The sequence below is a fragment of the Phyllobates terribilis genome, unplaced genomic scaffold, assembly GCF_046119375.1.
Source record: "Phyllobates terribilis strain yellow unplaced genomic scaffold, ASM4611937v1 Scaffold_88__1_contigs__length_6355796, whole genome shotgun sequence".
In the NCBI taxonomy this organism is placed as follows: domain Eukaryota; kingdom Metazoa; phylum Chordata; class Amphibia; order Anura; family Dendrobatidae; genus Phyllobates; species Phyllobates terribilis.
In genome coordinates, this window is record NW_027362848.1 from 994010 (window position 1) to 1012570 (window position 18561).

General features: G+C 41.1%; 1 pseudogene; it reads right to left on the reverse strand.

Moving 5' to 3' along the window:
• The window catches only part of LOC141197809 (uncharacterized), a 97954-nt pseudogene that overhangs the window by 37899 nt on the left and 41494 nt on the right, over positions 1-18561 (reverse strand).

Consider the following 18561-nt stretch of genomic DNA (forward strand, 5'->3'; position numbering starts at 1 on the left):
TGCCCCCCACACAGTGTAATGCCCCCATTATGCCCCTTATGCAAGTATGTATGATGCCCCCACAAAGTGTAATGCCCCCATTATGCCCCTTATGCAGTATGTATGATGCCCCCTCGCAGTGTAATGCCCCTATTATGCCCCTTATGCAAGTATGTATGATGCCCCCATTATGCCCCTTATGCAGTATGTATGATGCCCCCACAAAGTGTAATGCCCCCATTATGCCCCTTATGCAGTATGTATGATGCCCCCTCGCAGTGTAATGCCCCTATTATGCCCCTTATACTGGATGTATGATGCCCCCCACACAGTGTAATGCCCCCATTATGCCCCTTATGCAGTATATATGAGGCCCCCACACAGTGTAATGCCCCCATTATGCCCCTTATGCAGTATGTATGATGCCCCCACACAGTGTAATGCCCCCATTATGCCCCTTATGCAGTATGTATGATGCCCCCACACAGTGTAATGCCCCCATTATGCCCCTTATGCAGTATGTATGATGCCCCCACACAGTGTAATGCCCCCATTATGCCCCTTATGCAAGTATGTATGATGCCCCCATTATGCCCCTTATGCAAGTATGTATGATGCCCCCACAGTGTAATGCCCCCATTATGCTCCTGTGATCAGATGACCTGATGTAACGCACAGACAAACCCTCTAATCGTATGTTACTTTACTGACAAGGATGATGGTCCGGACACATATAGGCCATTATGCTCTTAGGCGTGGAACACATTACTACGAGTGGCGCGGCAGCAATCAGTTTACCTGGCGTTTCAGTGTAAAGCGCGTCACTTCCGGACATGCACACTAGGGGATGAACATTATCTGACCTCTAGCTCATGAGAATTAGCGCAGGTGCAGTACAATATTGTAGACCGACTCCATTCTATATGTCTTATGACAATTCACCTCTAGGAATGGGAATGGGTCTCCTATTCTGGGGAGAGGTTTTGGATGAAGTGGGATATTTATACATGGACACCTGGCTATTAGGCACACTATACTGAACATCATGAATTATCATCGCTGTATGAAGCCTCCTGATGAACGTGTTGGGGAAACGCGTTGAGACCGATTATTGAACCCATTCTCTGATGACTATCATACCTTTTCCTTTATACAGTCATATGAAAAAGTTTGGGCACCCCTATTAATCTTAAGCTTAATGTTTTATAAAAATTGGTGTTTTTGCAACAGCTATTTCAGTTTGATATATGTAATAACTGTTGGACACAGTAATGTTTCTGCCTTGAAATGAGGTTTATTGTACTAACAGAAAATGTGCAATCTGCATTCAAACAAAATTTGACAGGTGCATAAGTATGGGCACCTCACCAGAAAAGTGACATTAATATTTAGTAGATCCTCCTTTTGCAAAAATAACAGCCTCTAGTCGCTTCCTGTAGCTTTTAATGAGTTCCTGGATCCTGGATGAAGGTATTTTTGACCATTCCTCTTTACAAAACAATTCCAGTTCAGTTAAGTTTGATGGTCGCCGAGCATGGACAGCCCTCTTCAAATGATCCCACAGATGTTCAATGATATTCAGGTCTGGGGACTGGGATGGCCATTCCAGAACATTGTAATTGTTCCTCTGCATGAATGCCTGAGTAGATTTGGAGCGGTGTTTTGGATCATTGTCTTGCTGAAAGATCCATCCACTGCGTAACTTCAACTTTATCACTGATTCTTGAACACTATTGCCAAGAATCTGCTGATACTGAGTGGAATCCATGCGTCCCTCAACTTTAACAAGATTCCCAGTGCCGGCATTGACCACACAGCCCCAAAGCATGATGGAACCTCCACCAAATTTTACTGTGGGTAGCAAGTGTTTTTCTTGGAATGCTGTGTTTTTTTTGCCACCATGCATAACGCCTTTTTGTATGACCAAACAACTCAATCTTGGTTTCATCAGTCCACAGGACCTTCTTCCAAAAAGAAATAGGCTTCTTCAAATGTGCTTTTGCATACCTCAGCCGACTCTGTTTGTGCGTACTTGCAGAAACGGCTTCTTTCGCATCACTCTCCCATACAGCTTCTCCTTGTGCAAAGTGCGTTGTATAGTTGACCGATGCACAGTGACACCATCTGCAGCAAGCTGATGCTGCAGCTCTCTGGAGGTGGTCTGAGGATTGTCCTTGACTGATCTCACCATTCTTCTTCTCTGCCTTTCTGATGTTTTTCTTGTCCTGACACTTCTGGCCTTAACAAGAACTGTCCCTATGTTCTTCCATTTCCTTACTATGTTCCTCACAGTGGAAACTGACAGGTTAAATCTCTGAGACAGCTTTTTGTATCCTTCCCCTGAACAACTATGTTGAATAATCTTTGTTTTCAGATCATTTGACAGTTGTTTTGAGGAGCCCATGATGCCACTCTTCAGAGGAGATTCAAACAGGAGAACAACTTGCAAGTGGCCACTTTAAGTAGCTTTTCTCATGATTGCATACACCTGGCTATAAAGTTCAAAGCTCAATGAGGTTACAAAACCAAAAAAAGTGCTTTAGTAAATCAGTAAAAAGTAGGCAGGAGTATTTAAAACAAGAAAATGATAAGGGTGCCCATACTTATGCACCGGTCAAATTTTGTTTGAATGCAGATTGCACATTTTCTGTTAGCACAATAAACCTCATTTCAAGGCAGAAACATTACTGTGTCCAACAGTTATTACATATATCAAACTGAAATAGCTGTTGCAAAAACACCAATTTTTATAAAACATTAAGCTTAAGATTAATAGGGGTGCCCAAACTTTTTCATATGACTGTATATACCTTGAGACATATCTGGTTCTATTTAATGCATCAGTGTACTTTTTTGATATATATCAGGGTTAACTACGGCTTCTGAGGGAGAGCCACAGGTGAGTGGGGCGCCATTGTCGTTCCTTAGGGTGCCAACCTCCGTGTTTAGGCAGGATAGGGTAAGGTAGTGACTGTATCAATTATTCAGCAGCATCATTGTTTACATCTGTTTATATACACCACAACAAGCCATTCAGCTTGTAACTTTGCTAGTTTTAAATATGCATATATGTGTGTTGTTAGTCCAGTTTTCAATGCATATATTTAAAAAGAAAAGTTTAAGATTTTATTTTAGGGGAGTTTTCCCACAGTATTGCCCCTTATACACACAATATGGTACCATCCACCCCACCGACTACCCCGTGACTAATGAATAAATACTCACTTAGGCCACGGCCCACTATCAGTATCTGGTCAGTAGTCAGTCACTAGTTTTACCCTTCATCATGACAGCACCGTACAGAGAGAGTATCCGCCGCCAGGCACAGGAAACCTACTAAAATAAAAGGGGCGGCACCTCTCTTCCTCCCCAGTGTGGTTTCCTGTTCCTGGAAGAGGATGCCTACGGTGGAACAGTATACCTGGGGAGATTTCTCCTGGTGCCGTTCTGACCCGGTAAACCTGGCGGCCGGAGGGCTGTTCCAAGAGGTGGGGGCACTTTTCTTGGAGAAATCGCTCCAACCGGAGCGCTGGACTTCCACGGGCCACCTCTGGATTCAGAGGTTGGTGCTGAGAGGACCGCAGAGAATCAGAAGCGCATAAGAAAGATAGCGCCGGTTTGCAGAACGGCGCATGCGCGGTGCGGGGTCACTTACGGGGGCATAGTGATGCTGGATATGATGACACACACACACACACACACACACACACACACACACACACACACACACACACACACACACACGTCATTATCTATTTTAGGATAGACCCAGGAAAACAGTGACCAAGACAAAAAATAAAGAATATGCCTTATGCAAGGAAGCTTTAGTCATACACTAAAAAGCTTTGCCAGGCTGGTATAGAGAAAACAGTAATGGAGGAATCCCTGTCTCTTTTTCAGGAGATAAAAACCTTAATCAAGGCGAAGTTAAAAACACTGTAAAAAAGGAAATACGACATACTCTGGGTCCGTCCACCTCCTCAGGCATACAGCATACACACTCAGACATTAGCTCAGGGGAATTAGTTGACTCTGATAGTTCAGAACCATCTTCAACTGATGGGGAATATGGCCAGCCTTGCTTCCCGGTGGAAGAAATTACAAAACTACTAAAAATCATTAGGTCTACTATGGGGGTAGAGACCCCGAGAGAGCATAGATCTGTGCAGGATTCCATGTTCAGTTATCTGGAGGAGCACAAACATCAGGTGTTCCCAGTCCACAAAAACTTACTTTCCTTGATAAAAAAAAAAGTGGAAAAAACAGTTAAAAAGGTGTCAGTCCCAAACAGACTTAAACGGAAGTATCCTTTTGAAGATTAGTTGACTAGTGTTTGGGAAAGATCCCCAAAGATTGACGTGGCTATTGCCAGAGTTTTTAAGGAGGTAGCCCTTCCTTTTGAGAATCTAGGTTCTTTAAAAGATCCTTTAGATAAAAAGGCTGACACTTTCCTGAGAGGCACATGGGATGCAGCAGCAGGTTCCTTTAAGCCCAGCATCGCAGCCACATGTACTGCCAGGTCTCTAGTAAAGTGGCTACAAGAACTGGAGTCCCAGATAAGTAATAAATGTCCTAGGGAACAACTCCTGGAAGCACTCCCCACTATCCAGAAAGCAGCTTACTTCTTGACTGACGCCTCAGTAGACAGGGTGAGGTTTGCGTCCCGGGCCTGTGGTCTCTCAAACTCGGCACGGAGAGCCCTTTGGCTTAAGAATTGGTCAGCCAATTTCCAATCCAAAATGAAATTGTGCCATTCCCTGCCAAGGTGACTATTTATTTGGGACTGTCCTGGACGACATATTAGAGAAGGCGGCCGATAAAAAGCAAAATTTTCCCCTTCCCTCTCAAAAATATAAAAAAAACTTTCAAGGGTCAACTACTAGGGGGGAAGAGGAAGAAGCCAGAGACAGGATAGTGGAAGAGGGGGTCGAGCCTGGAGAAGAGACAGGAGTCAGTCCAAGGCATTCCTGTTTAATAAGGATACCACCTTCAAAGGGGGGCCCAAACACCAATGATGCCAGTTTACCAATGGGGGAAAGATTAAAGCAGTTTTTTCTTCAGTGGGCCTCGCTGCCTGCTACTCAATGGGTAGCGGATACCCTTTCCAGAGGCTTAAAAATAATATTTTCTTCCATTCCCCCACTTTGGATGATAGAGACCCGGGTAGGCAAGACAAAACAGATCGCATTAGAAGCCGAAATCATAAAGTTACCAGACAAACTCATGTTAGTCAGTGTGCCAGAGCTAGAAAAAGGAAGAGGATTTTACAGCAATCTATTTCTAATAAAAAAAAGCCTGATGGTTCCTACAGTACAATGATAAATCTAAAAGCCTTGAACGTATGTATAAAAATTCAAGATGGAGACTTTGAGATCGACAGTAAAGCTTTTGTACCCCTTCTGTTTCCTGGCAGTGATAAACTTAAAGGATACATACTATCACATCCCAATCCACCCAGACCACCAACAATATCTCAGGGTGGCCGTAGAATTCCAAGGCGACCTCTTGCATCTGCAATATCAGTGCCTGCCATTTGGGGTGTCACTAGCGCCCAGAATTTTTGCCAAGGTATTGGCAGAAATGACATCCTATGTATGGAAAAAAGACATTAATAATGCCATACCTAGACGATTTTTTAATAGTCGGGGACTCACAAAAAGCCTGTACTGTAGCAGCCAAACAAGTTCTATCCATCATAACAAGGTTGGGTTGGATAGTAAACGAAGAAAAATCAAGACCCAAGCCCATCCAACTTCAAAGTTTTCTGGGCATCAACCTGGATGCTATTCATCAGCGTTGCTTCCTCCTCCTGACACCTCAGCTCTGCACTATTATAAAAAGTTCTCATCAAATGTATATTTTTTCTTGAGACTCATTTGCCAGAAAATATTGGCCCTTACTATAGGTTAAATTGCCAGGAGCTACCAAGAAGCATACTCTAATTATCCCAGAGAGGTTTCACCACTAGTTACTCTCTCTCTCTTTTTTTTTGATCTTTTCATTACATGTGTTATTGTTTACAGTCAAAGTTTTGCCCTACACCCTTTAACCCCTCTACATGGATCTGTACTTACACAAAGACACTTAGGATTGGACTTAGTGTTGCCTGCTGTTCTGTGGTGCGACATGACAAGAAGAATAGTCAGGTTGCCGGATCAGAACCAGGAGGGCAGAGTTAATACAAAATCAGAAGACACAATAGTAGTCAGTAAACGTGCTGGGATCACAAGAAGATACTAAGAAGAAAATACACAACACGGGAGCTGAACACAGAAGACTTAACCAGCGAAGAACAAGGCTGCATCAGTTTGCTTCCGGCATTATGCGTGAGTTTTAGTAGGGTGTGGTGCTTTCCATTTGAGTTAAGTAGGGAGCATATTTGATTTTGGAAGAGCGGATTTTGCTGGATTGGTTTATGGAAGCCATGTTGCTTTTCAAGCGTTTTTGAGCCACTAATGATGTCGAAACCTCTGTTTTTCCGTTGACAGATTATGGACCTGAGTGGAGGCTTGCTTTTTATGATATGAGTAGAAATTTTTATTGGTATAATTTTCACATATTTCATATTTGGGAGGCAGAATGAACAAACAGTTGAACACCAAACTCTACTGGTTCATGATATGAGGTTTTATATTAGACTGTGAACTATCATTGTCTTGGTGAATAAATCAATATTTTTACATAACTTGCCATTTGTACCAACAGTTTAAGTAGAAATGTTCAAAAATATGAATTTCAAGAATTTTTTATTCAAATATATTTTTTTTACTTAGCAGATGACTGTACTAGGAGATCAGAGGGACAGCTGACCTCTTCAATTTTCAAAACAGATGAGCTGGAGATCTCACAGGATACAATTGAAGGGAATGCTATTACTCCAAATATACCATCATCCCTTTACAGCAAAGATGTGTCATTTGATCCTTTGAAACACGTCCTGTCTTCTGATTCATTACCGACTACTAAGGAAAATCAAAGTCACAAACTAAGCATTAAAAAAATAACTGCTCCTAAAGCTAAGAAGCCATTTGCACGGTCAGAATATGGAAATAGTTTTCCCCTCAAAAAGTTTTTTCTTAAACATCAAAAAATTCACACAGCAAAGAATATATTTTCATGTTTCAAGTGTATGAAATGTTTTAACAAGAAATCAAGTCTTCTTAGTCACCAAAGAGCTCACACAGGGAAGAAGCCTTTTTCATGTTCAGAATGTGGGAAATGTTTTAACCAGGAATTAGATCTTGTTACACATCAAAGAACTCACACAGGGGAAAACCCTTTTTCATGTTCAGAATGTGGGAAATGTTTTACAGGGAAATCAAATCTTGTTAAGCACCAGAGAACTCACACAGGAGAGAAGCCTTTTTCATGTTCAGAATGTGGGAAATATTTTACAGAGAAATCAAATCTTGTTAAGCACCAGAGAACTCACACAGGAGATAAGCCTTTTTCCTGTTCAGAATGTGGGAAATGTTTTAACCAGAAATCAGATCTTGTTACACATCAGAGAACTCACACAGGGGAGAAGCCTTTTTCCTGTTCAGAATGTGGGAAATGTTTTAACCAGAAATCAGATCTTGTTACACATCAGAGAACTCACACAGGGGATAAGCCTTTTTCATGTTCAGAATGTGGGAAATGTTTTACAGTGAAATCAAATCTCCTTAAGCACCAGAGAACTCACACAGGAGAGAAGCCTTTTTCCTGTTCAGAATGTGGGAAATGTTTTAACCAGAAATCAGCTCTTGTTAGACATCAGAGAAGTCACAGAGGGGAGAAGCCTTTTTTATATCCTTAATGTGGAAAATGTTTTACTTGAAAAGACACACTTTTAGCAAGAAAAAATCGTGCTAATAAGTGAGTGCGTCCTATAGACTGAAGGTAGCTTCCTGTGACCGAGAACAATGAGACAGTGTCCTTCCTGATCAGTGAGAGAAGTGATCTCTCCTCAAGCCCCACACTTTTCTGATTGGTGCAGAAGAGGAGAGGAAGGTACTGGGACCTGTACAGAGGCTGCACGTCTTGACTGAGCCGCTGAAGAATCTAGCTCATGAACCTTTCAGATCATGTAACACTGTTTTACATATTTGTAAAAGTTGTCAGGTTCCATTATGAACTGAGCCATTTCTTAATGAATTTGACCTCCTGAATTCAAATTGGACAATGAGTTTTTCATTTTACTGCTACATATAATTTAATGATAAAAGTTCCAGTACTTTGAAACATTATTATTTCTGTAAATATACAGATGCAGAATATTTTGTTATGCCAATTTTCTGATATTTATTTAGAGAAAACTTAGAAACAATTCAAATAACTAAAACCTGTCTAAACCCTATTGCGAATTTAAACAGTTGCAGAAATTGCACTACAAAATTAGTCCTCATTCAGTGACAACTGTTTTTTTGCTTGTTTCTTGTACTCCTGTATCGGATCATCTCTTAAAATTATACAACATTAATCTGCAAGCATTGATGGATTTCATCTTCCTTGATATCTTTTCTACATAGTTGCAATATCTTGGTTACATTTCTCACCATCCTCGTCTCTCACTACTCCACAGTTTGGAAGAAGAAAAGTCTAGAATATAAGAAATTAATCATTAAGGACATGTTACAGCCAAGATCCTTACATGTTTTGAGTAGAAATAACACCAACTCTTCATAGTTACTGTATGTGCTCTTGAGTTTCCCAAAGAGTTAGTTACCACAAATGCAAATGTAAACCATGCAGACTTTTCCTTGCCCTGGAACAAATGAAGAAACTGCTCATCTTGAAGAAGCTTACGAATCTGAAGTCCAATAAAGACTCCTTCTTTTATATTTGCTTCACTTAACCTTGGAAAGTTATCAATCAGATGCATGAATGCTTTTACATTTTTATCCATAGCCTTTACTAAGTTCTTCATTAGGCCCAACTTGATAAGATTTTGTTACCACCATTGCCTAGGAGGATCCTCAACTTCTGGATGCAGGACAGTTTACTCCCTTGCTGAAGTGAATGTTGGAGAGGCCAGTCCCTTTTATTGTAGCCATATTCTCTTGCACAACTATCCCACTCACACAGAAAGCAGCAGTACTTGTGTGCAACAACCTTGATGACATATGTGAACAAGCAGATGTAGGAGCTCCGGCCGAGCATCTAGCTATTTATGCGATATACAGTACAGACCAAAAGTTTGGACACACCTTCTCATTTAAAGATTTTTCTGTATTTTCATAACTATGAAAATTGTACATTCACACTGAAGGCATCAAAACTATGAATTAACACATGTGGAAATATATACTTAACAAAAAAGTGTGAAACAGCTGAAAATATGTCTTATATTCTAGGTTCTTCAAAGTAGCCACCTTTTGCTTTGATGACTGCTTTGCACACTCTTGGCATTCTGTTGATGAGCTTCAAGAAGTAGTCACCGGAAATGGTCTTCCAACAATCTTGAAGGGGTTCCCAGAGATGCTTAGCACTTGTTGGCCCTTTTGCCTTCACTCTGCGGTCCAGCTCACCCCAAACCATCTCGATTGGGTTCAGGTCTGGTGACTGTGGAGGCCAGGTTATCTGGCGTAGCACCCCATCACTCTCCTTCTTGGTCAGCTAGCCCTTACACAGCCTGGAGGTGTGTTTGGGGTCATTGTCCTGTTGAAAAATAAATGATGGTCCAACTAAACGCAAACCGGATGAAATAGCATGCCGCTGCAAGATGCTGTGGTAGCCATGCTGGATCAGTATGCCTTCAATTTTGAATAAATCCCCAACAGTGTCACCAGCAAAGCACCCCCACACCATCACACCTCCTCCTCCATGCTTCACGGTGGGAACCAGGCATGTAGAGTCCATGCGTTCACCTTTTCTGCGTCGCACAAAGACACGGTGGTTGGAACCAAAGATCTCAAATTTGAAGTCATCAGACCAAAGCACAGATTTCCACTGGTCTAATGTCCATTCCTTGTGTTCTTTGCCCAAACAAGTCTCTTCTGCTTGTTGCCTGTCCTTAGCAGTGGTTTCCTAGCAGCTATTTTACCACGAAGGCCTGCTGCACATAGTCTCCTCTTAACAGTTGTTGAAGAAATGTGTCTGCTACTAGAACTCTGTGTGGCATTGACCTGGTCTCTAATCTGAGCTGCTGTTAACCTGCGATTTCTGAGGCTGGTGACTCGGATAAACTTATCCTCAGAAGCAGAGGTGACTCTTGGTCTTCCTTTCCTAGGGCGGTCCTCATGTGAGCCAGTTTCTTTGTAGCGCTTGATGGTTTTTGCAACTGCACTTGGGGACACTTTCAAAGTTTGCCCAATTTTTTGGACTGACTGACCTTCATTTCTTAAAGTAATGATGGCCACTCGTTTTTCTTTACTTAGCTGCTTTTTTCTTGCCATAATACAAATTCTAACAGTCTATTCAGTAGGACTATCAGCTGTGTATCCACCAGACTTCTGCACAACACAACTGATAGTCCCAACCCCATTTATAAGGCAAGAAATCCCACTTACTAAACCTGACAGGGCACACCTGTGAAGTGAAAATCATTTCCGGTGACTACCACTTGAAGCTCATCAAGAGAATGCCAAAAGTGTGCAAAGCAGTCATCAAAGCAAAAGGTGGCTACTTTGAAGAACCTAGAATATAAGACATATTTTCAGTTGTTTCACACTGTTTTGTTAAGTATATAATTCCACATGTGTTAATTCATAGTTTTGATGCCTTCAGTGTGAATGTACAATTTTCATAGTCATGAAAATACAGAAAAATCTTTAAATGAGAAGGTGTGTCCAAACTTTTGGTCTGTACTGTAGGACCTGACGACCATCTTGAAAATCGGCATACATCTACCGGTTAATTGTCTGAGTGTGGAAGTAGTTTGCTCCAGGGGAAAAAAATGACCAGGAAAAGCCACATAAAGACTGCGGGAGAAGCAGGTTCTCAGCTCTAAGATGACACCACGGTTGTCACGCTGGAGACAGATTGAGCAGGGGAGACAAAAAAGGAGGGAAGTGGTGGCCTGGCTGTAGCAGTTTGCCTGCACAGAAACACAGGTCTCAGCACGTGACAGTGGCCTTATAACAGCTACCCCACACCTGTGCACGGGCTCCAAGTGGAGGAGTTGGGTGTGCAGGAGATGGGAGAGGCAGCCGCTTTGAAGGGGATGAAAAGACCACAAAATTGCATGTGGCACAATACTCCCTGCCCCACGGCCTAACCTGCACCAATGGGACATACAGGTACCTGAGGAACCTACTTTAAAAGATGTTTTCATTGCAGTGATACATTGTAAATTCTCTCTCTGCTTTCAATGTACATTTTGGTGGTCTTAAAGATGAGACAACAGGTATATTACACAAACTGCAGAAAATAGAGTAGGGGCAGTGGAAGGCTAAGTCAGTGCCATTGAGGACCAGATAGCCGATAAAAGCAATGAGAACAGGCTTGCAGAACAGCAAATATCAGCACTGCTGGCGGAAACAGATGATCTTGAAAATAGCTCAAGGCTCAAAGATATACCAGTTATTGGTGTACCTGAAAAAAAATAGAAGGCTCCTTTCCTACTGAATTCTTTGAAAACTGGCTGAAATTAATAATGAGGCTTGAAACCTTAACCCTTCTATAAGCTGTAGAATGATCTCATAATGTGCTCATTTAACAAATTAATTAAAAAAGGAAGCGTGGAATTAATTTATAATGATATTTATTTTCCTTCTAATAAAATTATACAGGAATTGATAAAACACACTATCAGTATAATGACACAAAATAATATTCTGACATATGAAACACGACAAATGGACTGTAATAAATATAATAAACTAAAATAACATTTAGAGGAATTCTTATAAGAGCATTTTAGCTCATCAAAAGACATATTAAATAAATAAAACAAGAATTTTTTTGACATACAATGAACTACAAGTTTTTTACAAACTTTTCTCCTACCCTTGGATTTGCTTTTCTTTTTAATCTTTTGTTAATTCCTAAATACACATAGTGGCTTAATGAGTAAAGAACACAGGACACAGTGGTTTTCCCTATAGAGATATAGGTTGTAGCCCAACTCCTGCTTTTAGAATAAGTGAATAAATACATTTATTTTAGCGAACATTTGAACTTATATATATATATATATATACAATTTTAAATAATGTCGAATAGGTTTATAGTATATGAATCGTGATACATTTTTTAGGAGGTATTTCTTTATATAACTGAAATGCACGCAATTTTGTTATTTTCCGATGTAATCATGTGCCAATCCAATGAACTTTGACACAAGTCAGTTATGTGTTGATTTGGAGCCTTAATTCAAAACTCAAGCCTTTAAACTGTCTTGCAGGATTTTGTCTGTATGTGGTTGTTTCCTGAAGAAGTGCTTGTCACTTTTACACGCATTTAATAAAAACAGCAATTTAATAAACCTTTCTGAATTGATGTTTTCAATAAACCAGCAGCGTGGGAAGTATCCACAAATATCTCCAGATCCTGATATTCAATGATATACCCTGCCAAGTTAAGGGTGGTAGCCCGAGGTACTGTGCACTTTATTCAGGATTCATAAACCCTTCACTGGCTCGATATGAATGAGAGGTAAATACGCCGGGATCAAATTCGGGATGTTAAAAGTTGAAGATCCTGTGGTACAAACCCTAATTCTTCAAAAACACAGTGATTCGCAAGTATATGGGAAGAAGTGCGTCCTTGCTTGTTGGACAGTTCTTTACAAATGTTGTTTTTTCTTCAGGTTCTATTATGATTATATCACATTTTTCTTGCCTAATTGGGGTTGAATTATCCCCCAAGAAGGCTTAGGTTCTAGGTGGAATTCTCCCATATGTTCAACACTGACTGAGCCGCCATTTTTTCTACTTTAAAAGCGACAGCTATGGAAATACTTCGCCCAGTCTCTCACCCGGAGAAAGGTGTTTTATATCTGCCTTTTATGGGGAGGGGGGGTCTTTTTTGTTTATTGGGGTATGTTTTATATTGTTGACAATCTTGTAATATGCGCTTAACTAGCTATGTAAAACAGAAATGCTCTGCTGATAGGATATTGGAAACTACATACAGGTGCATCTCACTAAATTAGAATATCATCAAAAAGTTAATTTATTTCTGTTCTTCTATACAAAAAGTGAAACTCATATTATATAGAGTCATTACACACAGAGGGATCTATTTCAAGTGTTTATTTCTGTTAATGTTGATGATTATGGCTTAAAGCACAAAAGTCATTTATCTCAGTAAAGTATAACACTTTATAACAGCTTGAAAAATGTTTTTACAATCCGAACTGTTGGCCTACTGAAATGTATGTTCAGTAAATGCACTCAATACTTGGTTGGGGCTCTTTTGGATCAATTACTGCATCAATGTGGCGTGGCATGGAGGCTATCGGCCTGTGGCACTGCTGAGGTGTTATGGAAGCCCAGGTGGCTTTGATAGCAGCCTTCAGCTCGTCTGCAATGTTGGGTCTGTTGTCTCTCATCTTCCTCTTGACAATACCCCATAGATTCTCTATGGGGTTAAGGTCAGGCGAGTTTGCTGGCCAATCAAGCACAGTGATACTGTTGTTTTTAAACCAGGTATTGGTACTTTAGGCAGTGTGGACAGGTGCCAAGTCCTGCTGGAGAATGAAATTTCCATCTCCAAAAAGCTTATCAGCAGAGGGAAGCATGGAGTGCTCTAAAATTTCCTGGTAGATGGCTGTCCTGACTTTGGTCTTGATAAAACACAGTGGACCTACACCAGCAGATGACATGGCTCCCCAAACCATCACTGATTATGGAAACTTCACACTAAACCTCAAGCAACTTGGATTGTGGCCTCTCCACTCTTCCTCCAGACTCTGGGACGTTGTGGAGTGTGTCTGCCTTCTGGACATCTATCAAGTCAGCAGTATTCCCCATGATTGTGGAGCCTACTGAAATAGACTAAGGGACCTTTGTAAACACTTAGGAAGCCTTTACAGGTATTTTTTGCTAATTATTCAAATTTACTGAGATAATGACTTTTGTGTTTTCATTGGCTGTAAGCCATAATCATCAACATTAATAGAAATTTGAAATAGATCACTCTGTTTGTAATGACTCTATATAATTTATGAGTTTCACTTTTTGTATTGAAGAACTGAAATAATTAAACTTTTTGATGATATTCTAATTTAGTGAGCTGCACCTGTATACAGTGGGTACGGAAAGTATTCAGACCCCTTTAAATTTTTCATTTTGTTTCATTGCAGCCATTTGGTAAATTCTAAAAAGTTCATTTTTTTCTCATTAAAGTACAATCTGCACCCCAACTTGACTGGAAAAAAACAGAAATGAAGTTTTTGCAAATTTATTAAAAAAGAAAAACTAAAATATCACATGGTCATAAGTATTTAGACCCTTTCCTCAGACGCTCATATTTAAGTCACATTCTATCCATTTCCTTGTGATCATCCTTGAGATGGTTCTATTCCTTCTAGGGAGTCCAGCTGTATTTAATTAAACTGATAGGACTTGATTTGGAAAGGCACACGCCTGTCTATATAAGACCTCACAGCTCACAGTGCATGTCAGACCAAATGAGAATCATGAGCTCAAAGGAACTGCCCAAGGAGCTCAGAGACAGAATTGTGGCAAGGCACAGATCTGGCCAAGGTTACAAAAGAATTTCTGCATTACTCAAGGTTCCTAAGAGCACAGTGGCCTCCATAATCTTTTAATGGAAGAAGTTTGGACCAATAGAAGTCTTCCTAGACCTGGCCATCCAGGCAAACTGAGCAATCGTGGGAGATGAGCCTTGGTGAGAGCGGTAAAGCAGAACCCCAAGATCACTGTGGCTGAGCTCCAGAGATGCAGTAGGGAGATGGGAGAAAGTTCCACAAAGTCAACTGTCACTGCAGCCCTCCACCAGTCGGGCCTTTATGGCAGAGTGGCCTGACGGAAGCCTCTCCTCAGTGCAAGACATGAAAGCCTGCGTAGAGTTTGCTCAAAAACACATGAAGGACCCCAGACTATGAGATAAGATTCCCTGGTCTGATGAGACAAAAATAGAACTTTTTGGCGATAATTCTAAGCGGTATGTGTGGAGAAAAACAGGCTCTGCTCATCACCTGCCCAATACAATCCCAACAGTGAAACATGGTGGTGGCAGCATCATGCTATGGGGGTGTTTTTTCAGCTGCAGGGACAGGACGATTGGTTGTAATTGAAGGAAACTTGAATGCGGCCAAGTACAGAGATATCCTGGATGAAAACCCCTTCTAGAGTGCTCTGAACCTCAGACTTGGCCGAAGGTTCACCTTCCAACAAGACAATGACAATAAGCACACAGCTAAAATAACAAAGGAGTGGCTTCAGAACAACTCTGGGCCAGTCAAGAATGGTCACAGCCAGAGCCCTGACCTAATCCCAATTGTGCATCTCTGGAGAGAACAGAAAATGGCTGTCCACCAACGTTCACCATCCAACCTGACGGAACTGGAGAGGATCTGCAAGGAAGAATGGCAGAGGATCCCCAAGTCCAGGTGTGAAAAACTTGTTGCATCATTCCCAAGAAGACTTATGGTTTTACTAGCTCAAAAGGGTGCTTCTACTCAATACTGAGCAAAGGGTCTAAATACTTATGACCATGTGATATTTCAGTTTTTCTTTTTTAATAAATTTTCAAAAATTTCTACATTTCTATTTATTTTCAGTCAAGACGGGGTGCAGAGTGTACTTTAATGAAAAAAAAATGAACATTTTAGAATTTACCAAATGGCTGCAATGAAGCAAAGAGTGAAAAATTTAAAGGGGTCTGAATACTTTCCGTACCCACTGTATCTATTACATTAAATATGGTGGAGTCAATGAAAATAGCTGGAATGTAAGGGGTCATTCTTCTAGTGTTAAAAGACAGGTGATCTTTCAGTATCTTCAAATGAAAAAACTTGCTCTGATTTGTCTGCAAGAAACACATCTTACCTCTGAGAAACTTCATCTACTAAACAAGAAGTGGTTACAGCCGACTATCACTCCACGCGCTCTCCATACTCTCGGGGAGTCAGTCACAATGTGAGCGTCTTACAGTGATAATAGATATAGAGGGTCAGTACGTATGTTTGTTCTGTAAGTTATTACTAAATCTCTATTAATAATCTATCTACATATCACCACCATATTCCAGGAGAATCATACACAAAATTCTAACTATTATTGCCGACTTCTCGCAAATCCCCTATATTATAAAATGGTACTTTAATAATATACCGGACTCTCACTGGGATAGAGGAAGACATGAAGCTAAGAGGGTAGAAGCAATTGTACCCATTTTGGTCACTTAAGGAGACAGCTTTAATTGCTCTTTGGAGAGGCCGTCATCCTAATGTATACCAATACTCCTGTTTTTCATCCACATTCTCCTCTTTGTCGAGCATGGACTTGGCTCTTGGACATGGTATGATACTGAGTCTTATAGTCCTGCATCAGTTCCTGCCCAGAGTTCTTTCTTTCTCCTCCCTGTGTCTCCCTAAGCTTAGTCTCCCAATGCAGTATATACCCACATGGAAATTAAACCCTTTTTGGTTGCAAGTTATAGACTTTAGGGGAACTAAAGGAGTATCTTGTGATTAATAAAACGACAATTTCTATTTTATACATGTAGTGCCCCAAAGTTGGATGTGTATGTCCCTTTAAGATGTAGCAGAGCCAGCAGCTACCTCATTATGTCTGCACAATGTTTATATTTCCCTTTGCAGATAATGTACATGAGGATCCAGTATACAGAATGGTTTATATATGTAGAGAGTGATTATTCTGTTCTGCTCTCAGATTACTAAGCGTTAATGAATTAGCCCTGGTTTCCATATATGGCAATAAGGTGGTTAGACCATATGACAAGGCCCTGAGCTTAGTTCAGTGTGTGCTCAGAAAGAGGAGAGAGGAGGAGACATGGTGTGGTGTCTGGTCTTGCCTGTGATGAGCTGAGGAGCAGGTATGGAAGCCCAGATATCTGCTGTATGAGAGACCACAGTCACAGCTGCAATCAGCTGTGTGATAGGACTGTACAGATAAGCAGAAGCTAGGACCCAGGAGTCACTGCACCGTTTGTGTATCTGCATTATCATACTGGAAAGTAACTGAGCTTGCTGCATTGAAAGAGAAACTCTGCTGAATCATCTGTCTGGATTTATCTGTAGTTGTTTGCAAGAAGTAGAGTTTACCAGCAGCCTATTATCTGTCTCTGTTTTCTGGACTATCGGGTGCACAACATATCATCACACCAGGAAACAGAAGTTAATACAGTGCACCCTGGCGCCACAAACTACATTTTCTTTTACTTTTATTCCTGCCTTAGTGAAGTGGTAATACCTACACGTGTGTGATCTATGGCAGAGTAGTGCATCACTGGCATTACAGATGTAGCAGAGCCGCGTGTGTACGAGGCGTACGGAGCAGAGCCATGCGTGTACGAGGTGTACGGACGAGAGCCGTGTGGGTACGAGGTGTATGAAGTGGAGCCGTGCGTGTACAAGGTGTACGAAGAGGAGTCGCGTATGTACGGAGCAGAGCCACATGTGTATGAGGTGATTATTCACGTTACAGCCAGTGGTGAAACGCGCGTTGGATCCGATCAGCACTCAGGGGTTAGTAACACTTTATACCACTTTATACCATGCATCTTCATTTCACCTTCTCAATATGTTATTACGATAGTAATATCTAATGTGACCTGTTAACTGATGACAATTTTGCCGTTATTTGCATCAAGCACTTTATATATGCCATAGTCCTCTGTGTTGGAGGGTTATGGAGAAAGGTGGACAGTGGGGCTGTATGCACTAAGCACTTATATATATATATATATATACCCTCTCCACACTTCTCTGTAAGAGGCATTTAATGATATATCTGTGGGGCAGTGGTATATTGTCATGAACAGTGCCTGTTAGAGGTTAATACATGAATGGTGCCTTTGGGATGTTTTATCGATTGTATTTATTTATCTATACCCCCTAGTCTGATCTTCTCTGCTATGTGGTCCTCTTCCCTTTTTTGTGATTTTTTTATGTGATTTTAATTTATTCTAATAATAAATGCTACGTCTTAAATACTATAGTTCTCATGTCATGTCTATAGGAGCATAGTTTAAATGGTGGACATGTGAACATTACAAATTTGTATATATTGACAGTGTTCTCATGTGTATGAGGTGAGCAGAGCCTTGTACGGAGCAGAGCAGCGTGTGTAAGAAGTGGACGGAGCGGAGCCACGTGTGTATAAGGTTTACGGAGCAGAGCCTTTTACGGAGCGGAGCATTGTGTGTAAGAGGTGAGCGGAGCCGCGTGTATGAGGTGTACGGAGTGGAGCCATGAGTATACGGAGTGGAGCCGTGTGTGTACGGAGCCGTGTGTGTATGATGTATACGGAGGACAGCCGCATGTGTACGGAGCAGAGCCGTGAGTCTACGACATGTACGGCGCGGAGCTGCATGTTTAGGAAGTGTGCGAAGTGTAGAAGAACTGACACTGGACACTCGGTAAAACTGCGCTCGGACGTTTCTTGCACAGGTATTGATAACATAAGATGGAGTCAGACGAACCCTCCTACAAAACCTGATAACAAAGTC